This window comes from Cimex lectularius, unplaced genomic scaffold, assembly GCF_000648675.2.
Source record: "Cimex lectularius strain Harlan isolate CLEC.00 unplaced genomic scaffold, Clec_2.1 scaffold46, whole genome shotgun sequence".
NCBI classification, from domain to species: domain Eukaryota; kingdom Metazoa; phylum Arthropoda; class Insecta; order Hemiptera; family Cimicidae; genus Cimex; species Cimex lectularius.
Genome location: NW_019392654.1, coordinates 1,424,345 through 1,436,861, shown reverse-complemented (window position 1 = coordinate 1,436,861; position 12,517 = coordinate 1,424,345). Strand labels below are relative to the sequence as shown.

Below are 12,517 nucleotides of genomic sequence, written 5' to 3'. Positions count from 1 at the left end.
GCGTAGATATCGCCACCGCCATTTCAGTCGACCAACAGGGCCGAGGGAATTCGTCGGGATGACGTTTTTGAATGTGCTGATTTACGGTGGTTAGGAGGGTTTTATGAAATATTCGATAACGGGAACGGATTTCATCTTGGACAAAATGAATGTTTAATGTGCATGCGTAGTTATGTTCGATGCATAAAATAAAACAACATGGATGTTTCGTAGGGCTAAGGTTTAGGCGGGTAGTTTGTTGTTCAGATGTTCGGCATGGTCTCTTCAGTCGGCGAGGACGGTTCGAGGGTATTATTCGGGATAGGATTTTTTGGATGTGCTGATTTATGGTGGTTAGGAGGGTTTTGTGAAATTTTCGATGATTTCATGTTGAACAAATGGAACATAGATGTCTGTAGGCGTAGTTTACTAGCATTAGGACTTTTCGTGATTAAGCAGGTTGTGTGCGGTGGATGTTAGGATGTATGACTGAACCACACACTTCCAGTCATTAAGTCCATATCGGCATAACTATGGTGTAGGTTTATGCTGGGAGGCAAGTCAGAACATTTGTCACTAAGTTGTTCAAGAGTATCATGCCCATACCTTCTTACGTTTTAGTCGTGCGAGGATCCCACATCAAGTTGTCGAAGCGAGTCCAAGGTACCGTTCATTGTCCGAAGTTGGGAGAAAATTATTTAAGTAGACTTGAGGAGAGATATTTCTACGGGTAGTGAAGGTAATGAGGGTAGTCCTTGGTAAATTGTATTATTTTATTTTCACACCAAGACTCGCGTAGAGTGAGGTATTGTTGAAGGTTTCGAGTGTAAATGACCGGCTCACTGTTCACCTGTATATGTGAGTGTGGCGGTTTGAGAATGTAATGGAATGTCGGCTATGTAAACCCGGTATAGTATGGGGACCAGAACGCTACCCTGAGGAACGCCGGCATGAATAGAGAAATATGCAGAAAGGGAATTGCCTTCACTGACTTGGAAAAACCGGTCAGTGAGATAACTGTGCAATATGCGATGGTAGGTGGAGGGACTGATGCCCTTAGCATGAACAGCAAGCCCCGGTGACAAACTCGACCAAAAGCTTGGGTACGAAAGGCATGTGTACTTACCAACGGAGGTAATGTCTACCACATCTTAGCACTATTAGATAGTTAAATAATTTGCTAATAATATATATAACAATTTAACAATGTATTTACACAATGTAACATAATTTATTTAAAAATTTTGCGGTCGCTAGAACCTGCATTTTCATTGACTTCAAGGCCGCGTTTGACACAGTGTACTGAAATGCAAATCATTAATGTCGGGTTTGGCAGGGATGTATTTTAAATCCTACTCTTTTCGCCCTCTCCAATATGATATGGTAGGATATACATTATATCCTTTATGATATGCTTATGATTTTTTGTTTTTACCAGACAAACTGACTGTCAACCTCGCGTAATTTAACCTGGCAGTTTTCAGAAAATTTGGCAGACTTATCCATGCTGACCGTTTTTCTTATCACTGTTCCAACATCATTAGAAGGAGGTTCTCCAGTTATATAGTCTCATATCAAGTTTGGGTTTTTTAGATGTTTCACCGAGAAGTTCTTTGGGCTCTTCTCCTCAGCATTTAGTTACATGTAGTATATAGACATCTACATTATACGGTATCCTGCTGAAGGTATGCACTTTAAGGCCTCAGTTTTAAATATGTCGTCATGTAATATGTCTTCTTAACATTGAACAATAGGAGGATTATAACCGACCCAATTTTTTCGATCGAAGTTGTATATATATCCAAATATAACAATAAACAGGTGTCTTTGAAAAGACAGATGAATTCACATGAAGCTTTTTTTTTCTCAACAGTTGATAGAGCATATATCGTAGCCTTGGGTGGAGGGATCATAAAAATGGAAACCGTCCGTCTTCCCTAAGCTTGTTCCGGATCTATATGCGTAGCTAGCAGCATAATGGAAACTCTACTTGGAAGAAAATCGTGAAATTTGTTCAGAACGATAACAATTCTGTTAACAACAAATGATCCGGTGTCGGCTACCAGAGGTTAATTATGTCTCCTTGTTATGTTCAAGTTCCAAGTCCTTTCGGTCCCTTTAATTTGATATATTAATTTGGCTCGCCCTCCCATTTATTCAATTTGGTGGAAATAGACACTTCAATTATCATAATAACTAGACAAAATTGAGATCATTTTCTTCAAACAATGAATTTCTATTTCCAAAATAAATTCCTTGGATTCGTTAAATTATGTCATATCAGCAGGGTTTTAAATAAAATTTTACGAGATTCGAACGAAAATTCAACAAAGCATAAGACCCAGTTTAATCCCTTCCAACAAGTCCAATTCAATTATTTTGAAGTTCTTTGCCGTATGGAATATTCTATTATAAGCAATCGTCCAACTTATTTTACACATTCAACCACGACTTATTTGTTCAGATTGCACCACTCACAATTATTGGCCTTTTTGTTTTAACCCAAATAAAACCTAATTTCCACTTCTAAATTCTCTATATGAAAATTTATTAGTCTGGGATTAAAAGCTCCAACATGGTGGAAGTTTGTAAAGGGTCAGCAAACATTCTGTCTTCCTAGCCCGAAACACTCTCACCCCTCACTCTCGTTCTAACACTTCAAAGTTGGAAAAGTTGACCTCAATTTAAAGAACATCCAAATAACGGATGTTTTTGTGAGGGTAGGTGTGTCGCAATAAGGATTATGATTATTATAAAATAATAACGATTATTTGGAAATCGTGAAATGCGGTCTGGTGTGACGTAGGTTTTAGAAAAACATTTCCTTTATCGTGCCAACGTTTCGATCTTTATTGAGATCATCTTCCTTGTAGATTTGTGTAGAGCGCACTCTCAATGACACATCAACACGGAAAACAAACACTTTGAGCCCTGAAGATGATCTCAATAAAGATCGAAACGTAGCACGATAAAGAAAATGTTTTTCTAAAACCTACATCACACCAGACCGCATTTCACGATTTCCAAATAATCATTAACTAACGGTCACTCTACACCACACATAAATAATAACCAAAGAAAACTCTTAAATAAAACGTATTTTTAATTTTTTCCCCCAAATAAAGGTACTAAAAAGGGACATAAAACTAACAGGATATCACACATATACATCGCAAATTATATTATACAATGCTAAAAGTTTATTTAAAAATATAACCAGAATATATCTCTGCTTCAAACTATTAAGATTTCTCTCTTATTTATGCCAGAAACGAGAGCAAACCCTGTACAAACAATGTCTTTGTGTTTCCTGTATTTGAAAACGTTACATCAGGCCCTGTGGCAGAAATTAAAGCGTAGACAATTAGAATTTTTAATTAGACAGTAATAAGCTTGTGTGAGGAGCTCAGCTTTATCGATCTGGTTGAAATTGTAATCCTTGCTTGGATGCGGAAACCCATGGGAGAGTTACGAATCTGTTAGCCCTTTCTCAGTACCTCCCTCGGCACTTCCCTGGAATTTTCCTGTTAATAAAACTTCAACTTGTCCCCTCAGTCGTGGAAATCCAAAGCGCAAAACCAACCCAATTTCCCCGGGCTTGTAAAAATATTAATGCCGTGTAGACTGACATTTTAGATCCACATAGTGTCTCTCATTGTTTTTACTTTTTTTTTCTCTTTCTCTCTTTCTTAAAGCAGAAACAGAAATATCTCAAATTAAATGAATGTCGGCGAAAAACAATGTGCTTTCATTTAAAACGTTGTTTTTATACCTCTAGCATTCAATTTAAGAATAGGAATAAGAATATTTATCTGCCGAAAATAGCAATAATTGACCATTCCCTCAAAAATTAATTATGGAGGGATGAAGTTGTTTATCGACAACACAATTTTTATGTGTATGTATTTTTTGTAAGAATTTTTAAGATAGTCGGACCCTCACACACAACTTTGTGGGTGGTCGCGGGAGTCCCTCATGGTAGCGTTCTGGGCCCGCTACTGTACTCAGTGTATACTGTTGATAACCCGTGCCATCCCGACTCCACTGTCCTAACATACGCTGATGGCACTGCCATTCTATCCTCTGACTCCGACCACGTAACAGATCTCTCCTTGAACAATGGTTCAAAAAATAGCGAATCAAACTGAACACAAAGTTCCAAGGCACCGTGGTATCTGCAGGTGGCCACAACAACCTCCTTTATAAACAAATACACCTCATCCTCGAGTGCTCAGATACTTATGGAAGTCCGGCCTTGATGATCATTAATATAAAATAGAAAGAGTATCGGTCCCAACCCTGAGCCTTGCAGTAAAAGTCATTGTTAATAATTCTAACTAACTCTTCATTCTAACTAATGTGTAGAGATTAGTGACCGTTAATCTGAATAACTAATTCTAACTAATTCTAATTCTTCTAATTCTGACTAATGCTTCATTAGAAACTTCATTTATTTTAACACGCTTGCGGTTTTAAGATTTAAATTTTTTTAATGCTGTCTCTAATACCATATTTCGTCATTTTAGGAATTAAAACACAATCATAGGCTTTGAGATATTTAGAAAAAGGCCGATAGAACGATTATCATTATCTAAATGTCCAGATATAAACTTTGTTAGATCAAATAGAGATTATACGAGGTAGAACCCTTTTGAAAACCAAGCTGATTATTAAAAACATTTTTAGATTTCAAAAATAGAAAAAGCCTTTTTTGATAAAAAAAAAACCTTTCAAAAATTTTTGCCACAGTAAAAGTGAGATTGGTCTATAATTATAACACATTGATCGATTCATGTTGAACCGGAACAGGGTCACTTACTGGGTCTGTCTCCACTCGCGGGTTTTTTGTTTTTCAATTGCGCCATCTTCAGTGAGGAACTCGGAATTATATTTAATAGAACTATAAAATGACCGTATGACTGTATGACCTCAAAACATCATTTGTTAAAAAGTTATCGGGAAACGAATTTTGCTTTTTAATTTTTTTCTTTTCCCCTGCTTCAAAATCGGTTTAAAGAAAAATTATTCAAATTTTAAAAACAAAAACAGGTCCGAACGTTAAAGCCAAACAAATATCGCGTATTTAGATAAGATATCGTTCAATAAATACGAGAAAAGATCGATAACTTTCACATGAAGCCCCACGTATTCTCAAACCGAGGTTAGATCAAAACTAACCTGAGAAGCTTCCAATAAACTTTCGAACAAAACAGTCGCTAAGTACTACTTCATAAACGGCGAATTTAGTCTGCTGTTGTTTCGATCAGAATCGAAATTGGTCTGGAATGAATTTCTTCCATTCTACTATGAGTTTTATTTTTTATAGTAATAAATTTTCGAAAAGCTTAGTAGCTGTATTGGTTTATATGATTTGACATCGTTTGTATCATAATGATTTCTGCGAAAGTCCTGATGTTGGGAACATATTTTAGTATGATTGCAGCATTAAATCGGTATGCTAGTTTAATATGTCCATTTTTCGGCTATTTCTTAAATATTTCTCTAGTTATAAGGTCATATCCTTTATATTATATCATATAAAAATCTTTATGGCAGGTTAATTTCTTTTGCAATTTCTTTGTAGTACTAACTTTATATTTATTTATTTATTCATTTTTTAATAACTTTATTTCTGCACGCTCCCTTTATAGAATAGTTATGTCGTACGTGAATCTTTTTACTTATCAAAATGAGTTTATAAATTAAACGAATAACATACTATTAATAATGTAAATAAATAACAATTTGTGCAAATAACAAATATACAGAGAGCGTCGGTAGTCGCAACGGTTTAGGTGTTGAAACGGAGCTAATCAGTGTAAGGTAAAGGTACCGGGTTCGAATCCAGCGGCCCTGCATTCAAACCCGACATACTTACAAATGGTACCGGCACCATGAGGGTTGATATGACGTCTGCTGTTGCGAACCCTCGTAAAAAAAGAGAAAAAAGATATATATTATACAGTAACTGTAGATTAACTATTGCTTATCTATTTCATATAAACAACAATACAGTCCAAACATACCAAATTATTTATTTTTTTATAGTTTTTCAACATTTATTGAGTTCACAAATTTCACGAACTGCTTCTGGTATACTGAAATCGGTTTATCTCCCCCATTGGCCAAGTTTCACTATTTTGAACCAAATTTATCAAAATAGATCTTTCTATGTCGAATATACAATAATCTGTTACAATGTGACTCCAGGTTTGGTTATTGTAGCCACTAGGGCATGCAGGAATACTTATCATATTAAATCTTGCAAGATACGATCTATTTTTACTATGGTTTGTCATGGCCATTGTGGATGTGAAGGAATGCTTTATATCTAGTCGAAGGCGAGATTATTTTTGCATCATTGATATTTTTCCATTTTTCTTCACATTTTTTATGTTCGCGTCCTCAGTACGATTTTTAACGTAGGTTTCAGGAACTTCAGCGAAACATATGGGTACTTCCTCATCCTTTGCTGCCTCTTTTGCCGTGAGATCTGCCATCACATTCCCCAATTCTAGAAAGTGCCTTGACTCAACAAACTGTAATGTTCCAACCGAAATCATATCGCATATTTTTAGTTTTTTCCTGATTTCTTAAACTAATTTATGATGGTTGTTGTCTTGAGATTGCACTATCCATATCAAAATATCCAGGAGTTCGGCTTGGTTGTTGGAACATCACGCTGCAAGTCTATATTTTGAAGTTGTCAGGATTCCTTTTTTTGTTTTTTGTATAATCAAGAAGGCGCATCCAAACATGTTTGTAATTTTGCTACCAACAGTGAAAACTTCATAGTCCTAATTCTCATTTATGGAATCAAATTTTAACTCGTACACGATTGTGACATTTTCTGCCGCAATTGGATGAGCCCAGTCTTTTGGGGCTGCTGGCTTTTCAATTTCGTATAATGGCGAGGCCGCCATCTTAGCTTCATAGTTTTTAGCAATTTCTGCTATTTTCAAGTCTATAGGTATTATTCCACGTAGAGTCAGCTATGTGGAATGATGTGGTTCTATATCCTCTGATAATTATCAGTACCATTTTCTTTTGTACTCTTCTTAGTTGTCTCCTGGTGTAATTTTTTCCTAACGTTGAATACCAAACTGATGCAGCATAAGTTAGTATTGGCACTAACGCTCCTTTATATATATTGTATCTAAAGCCATAAGTCCCAATCCCCAATAGACTTTAGCTGATCGAGCTAATATATGAAATATTGTGGAGTGATTGTTACTTCAAGTAAGCTGCTACCGATGTTTTCATTTGGTTTGAAAATTTTGACAAGGTGACTGGCAATAAAATTCGGATTATTGGCTACTGTCTCTCGCCCGTGTACTATCCTCTTTTTTTAATGGAGGAATTTGAGCCATTGATTTTTTAATTATTTTTTTAACTGCCTGCCATAGCGATTAAGTAAATAAATTTGCTGTTGTATCTACAGGTAATTTTTGATTGTCATTTTTTTTTAATTTTTTGGGCCATATTGTTAGGTACATTTTTGTCTGCAGAGTCTCTTGATTGTTGCCACCTTATTTAATTTCTTTATAAATTTCAATAAAGTTCGATAACTTCTTTATTTTACGTCGAACTGGAACGGTTCGTAGCATGTTCATGTACTATTTGTATTTATTTCACGTGCACCAGACAAAACTGCACACTGTTCACGTCAACTTAGATCGAGTTAAGGCCAAGAGGAACATCGATTGAATCCGGCCCGGTTCTACTGTGAGCGAGACAATGTAGATAGAGGCCCTCTTCCAACAGGCAATGGGCCAATCCGATGTCACGATGTTCGATTTTCTACTAATGTTCCAGCAGATGATACTTGTTCTTAAGAAATTTGAAAAAAAAACCTTAAAAAAAGGGTCATTTAGTTTGTAAATATCATCATGTTCAACATCATTTCGTATATAAATAAAACCTTTATTTTTCATCCTTTATTACACCGGCAGGCAAAAAACCTACTTGTAACACAACTTGATTTGTATATATTTTAATGTATTAATCAAAGTTGCATGTTTTTAACGTTTAATAATTGAGTCTTAGTCCAAAAAAAGTAAAAAAAAGTAAATTGCTAAGGAAATTGAAAAATAATAAAATTAATTAAAAAGAAAGACGGACAGATAAAATTTGTTTTAGATTTTTAATTAACATTTCAATATCGCGAATTTCCTCCTCTTGCCTTGATTACAAACTGAAGACGCCTCGGCATACTTTCTACCAGTCTGGAAATTTGCTGGAGCTTAGCCCATTCTTAAAGAAGAGTCCTTTCAAGATCGTGGATTGTATCGGGAAATGATGGACGTGCTTCGTCTTTTGAGGTTATTTCCATAAATGTTCGATGGGGTTCAAGTCTGGAGTGCTATTATTAGAATAGAATTGTCGCTGATTTCTTCGAGGTTAGGCAACCCATGATGTCCCAAAATTTAATCCACAGAGCGAGTGACCGTCAAAGACCATCCACGAACAACAACCAACCCTGTGAGACTCTCCATTGACATTCCCGCCCACACAATCATTGAACTACGCTGAAAAGGTTGGCTCTGGGAAAAATTACTAACTTCGTACCTTTCATTTCGCCTTCTCCACACTCTTTCACGCCCATCTGGAGATCGTAGAGCAAATCTACACTCATCTGTAAAAAGTACAGCAGACCAATCATCCAAAGACCAATTGTGTTCTCGAGCAAATAAGAGCCGTGCAACTCTGTGTTCTGGTCAATTCTGATCCTCTTACGGGGCGAATAGCCATCAATCCATACTGATTTAATCTTCGAGTAGTGCGTTCAGAAATTTGTACACCTCGAACTTCCTGGATCTGATGAATCGCTTGAACGACAGTAAGGTGCCGGTTTCGCAAAATTCTCAAAGTCAAAAAACGGAAATCCTGTGGTTCTTTGGTTTTGGTTCTGTGTTCTAGGGCGTCCAGAATCGGGCCTTCCATTGTAGTTTCTCGAAAACGTCTAACGGCGTCTCGCAAAGTTTCGTAGGTAACTCCGATGGCAATAGCCGCATATCTGACGGAACGTCCATCATCAAGTGCCACACCACACGCAACATCCTCATCATTAAGTGGCATTTTTAAGTATAAAAATTGAAATTAAGAAAAGAAAGATGAAAACGAAACAGTTTATTGCTTCAGAATTCAAATGAGACTGAATAAACTTTTTAAATTCCGTAAAAAGTGAATATTGAAAAATCCTTTATCCTTGTTTTGTATTAAGGATTAACTGTGTTTACCTCTAATTGATTTTCCCAATCTAAAACATAGCATAAACAAATATTTATTGGTAAAAGCGATGCGCCAAAATAAGGGCAGAATTGTATTTTATCAAAAAAAATGAAAAAATGAATCAATTGGATGGAATTTTCTGCCTGTCAGTGTATTTAATTTATTTTAAAGTGAACAGACAGATATTCAGCTGTCGAGGAAACATAAACTTCGAACACGTAAAATGAGGACTTTTATAATTGGATAAATGCAAATTCGAATATATTCGCCAATATTCTTTCATTTTCCGACTACCTTGAGGGTGCTAACAGGGAAGTGCGGCATGATATTCGATTTTAATCCGAATTCCCGTGTGTGTTCGAGAGGAGCGCGTGAGAACAATGGAAAGAAACTCAATTCGACCATTAATCATGCCTACAGTGAAAATAGGCGAACCAGAGATGGGTATAGAGATGATCAATTTTGATCATATTACTGTCAATAATTTATTTCTGGCCCGGCCACGGATAACGTTCTAGATTTTCTCTCATCGTGTACGCATTTGTAAAGTTTATGCAGAAGGGTAATAAAACGAAAGGGGAAGATTTTTTTTCCGCCCGAACTTTGGTAATTTTTAGGAAGCGCTTTGAATTACCCCTGAGGATATTTGTTATTTATTATCTCTGTACGTGTATATGCGTGAAAAACGAGAAAGTACTTCAATTCGGCTATCAATCAATGAAGATCTTGTAAGGTTTCTCCATCGCATGTCACGTTATAAAAAAAAACGAATTCAACCCTTATAAGAAAATTCATGAACCTGAGGTATTTTCTTTTACACGGCTCAGTCAATTCCATCCTCCAATTATTCAAAAAATAAGTCCTTCCTCAAATTACATTTGACAAAACCGAGGAACCGAATACTACAATTTCATGCAAATAGCAAGCTTAACTTGTCATTTGTAAGGCTTTTGTTTAATAATTTATCCCCGAATTGATACTTTTTGAAGAAATTACTGTTCTAAAGAATGATAACTTATCCCAAGAAAGTCCATACATTTTTTGCATGTAAAAGCAATAAGAAAACTATTGATACCATCACTCTTATCAATTAAACTCTTTAACATCGATAATTCAGTGCTTCTTTTAAAAAACTATACAATACGTATATTCCATTTTTTTTTTCATTTAGTTAAGCACTAACACTTTCCTATGCACATACCTGTCGTCCAAACTAGTTACTTATTTGGTAGCATAGTCTAGCAGAGTAGTTAAGGCATCGGTTAAAAAGTTAAAAGGGGACACTCAATAAAAAAAGTCTAATTTCCTCTCCTTCACTTGACTAATACTCACAAAAGGGACGAGCGCGAGAGAGAATCGTTGGAGCCCTGCAGAAGACGGGCAAATGTACCGAAACCGAACAGATAGAGGTGAAGGTTTAAGCAAAACCTTAAAGATCTATCTGCTTTAAAAGTTGACATTTTCTCTATTTCTACAAAATATCGTATTTCTATTGAATAGGAGCTTCTTTAAGCCACTTACCCCCTAGTGCTTGAGCTGGTGAAGTGACATGCTTTTGTATGATTACACCACATTTTGCTATTTGCGGAAATATTAGACCAAAAACCGCCAGCAATCGTGGACAAATTACAAAATTACTCTCACGCAGTACCTGTCGTCAAAAATATAGCTACCTATATCACAGAAGACTGTACCAGTATCCTTGCATTGCTTAAACAACTTAATGGGGACAGGCCACACTAAGGCCGAATTCCTCCCCGTTCATTTCACAACCACCCACAGAAAGGAAGAGCGCAAGAGACAATATTTGCACACCTGCTAAAGACGGGGAAGAAGAAGGACATAGAGCTAAGAACAGGATGGGTCCTAGGATACAGCCATGAAGAACACGAGCAGCAATGTCACTCCACAGGGAGGAACATTATATCCCATCACCCCTCTGGCAATACCATTAGGCCAAATCGTGTCAAGGAAGGATTATGTTTTATTATGATTAGTTTTAATTGTCCAACTTTTACTGAAACTTCCTAAACAGAGTTTACATTGTTCGATATTGTATCAATCCTGCAAGGGTTTAGAGACATTTCACATTATTTAGGCGAGGCTAGGTATTATACCAAAAATATGATGGGTTCAAAGATAAAGCCTTGAACACAGAAGCAATGGAGCTTGATTGAGGAAGGAATGATCGGACGGAAACTAGGAATAGTCTGAAAAAGAAATACCAGTGGACTATTTTTATTAAGTAGATGGACGTTATATTCCATCATCCCTCTACCATTAGGCAAAACAGTGTCAAAGGCTATTTGTATGTTAAAACTACAATATTACTCCTGGCATTAAAGGTTAGATGAAAAAACCTTCTTTTCTGGTTAAACAACAATAAAATGATCATTTCTCTGATTGCAACCTGAATCGATGGAAGACACTAACCCCAAGAAGTTGTTCTGGTTAAGCACCCTGGTCATGTACGCTTGACTTCTTACATCTTCCAACAATCCTATGATTCTAGCTGAATCTTTATCATGTAAAAGCATCAATCAAAAACATTTGAAACTTAAAAATGGTACACCTTATACAAAATCAAACCACTAGATTTGATGATAGGGATAAAAGAGGGGGCCACAAGGCCTACTGTACTTCGACCTGAATAGATCTATTATGCTCCTCTGTTGTTTATAACCCACTGCCCGGCTTCAGATTATTAACCATCCTCCACAGCTTTGCCAGCGGTACCTTGGTGGAGGATATTGCTTGTGGTTTTCCTTGTCCTAGTTGCAAGAACCTGCACCTTCACAAAAACATAAAATATTTTCTGCGGTCTCCTCCACTTCAGTGTTTCTTCTGTCTGTACTCCTATCCGGTGCATGTGCTTACTTAAGTGGCAGTGCCCTGTCAGGAGTCCAACCAGAATCCTGGTTCGGTTGCGGTTGCCGTCCAGTAATTCTTTTCTAAGTTTTGCGGATGGTCCTTCTATGAATCCCTTCGCGTTTTGGACTCATTAAGGATCCATTTTAAGACGTATCCTCTTTTGTAGCAGGCTGGTAGGCCGGAATAGGGTTCTGGACTAGAAAGTCCATGTTGGCTCCCTTTTTGGACAACATGTCATCTTTTTCGTTGACTCTATGCCTCGAATGGCCATGGACCCATGCCAGGGTCAGGTCATTAGTGCCCTGACTTCCGTTTCAAACACTCTTTGCCTTCGCCTCGCAGAGGCTAAGGCCCTGAGAGTTGCCTGGCTATCAGAGAAAATGGCTATCTTACGAGAATGTATTCCTAGCCTTTTTATTTCTCTGGCGCATTGTCC

At 36.8% G+C, this 12,517-nt stretch overlaps 1 protein-coding gene across 1 annotated transcript in view; it reads right to left on the bottom strand.

Moving 5' to 3' along the window:
• The window catches only part of LOC106669393, a 130,100-nt gene that overhangs the window by 104,370 nt on the left and 13,213 nt on the right, over positions 1-12,517 (bottom strand). The gene's annotated exons all lie outside the window — the stretch shown is intronic.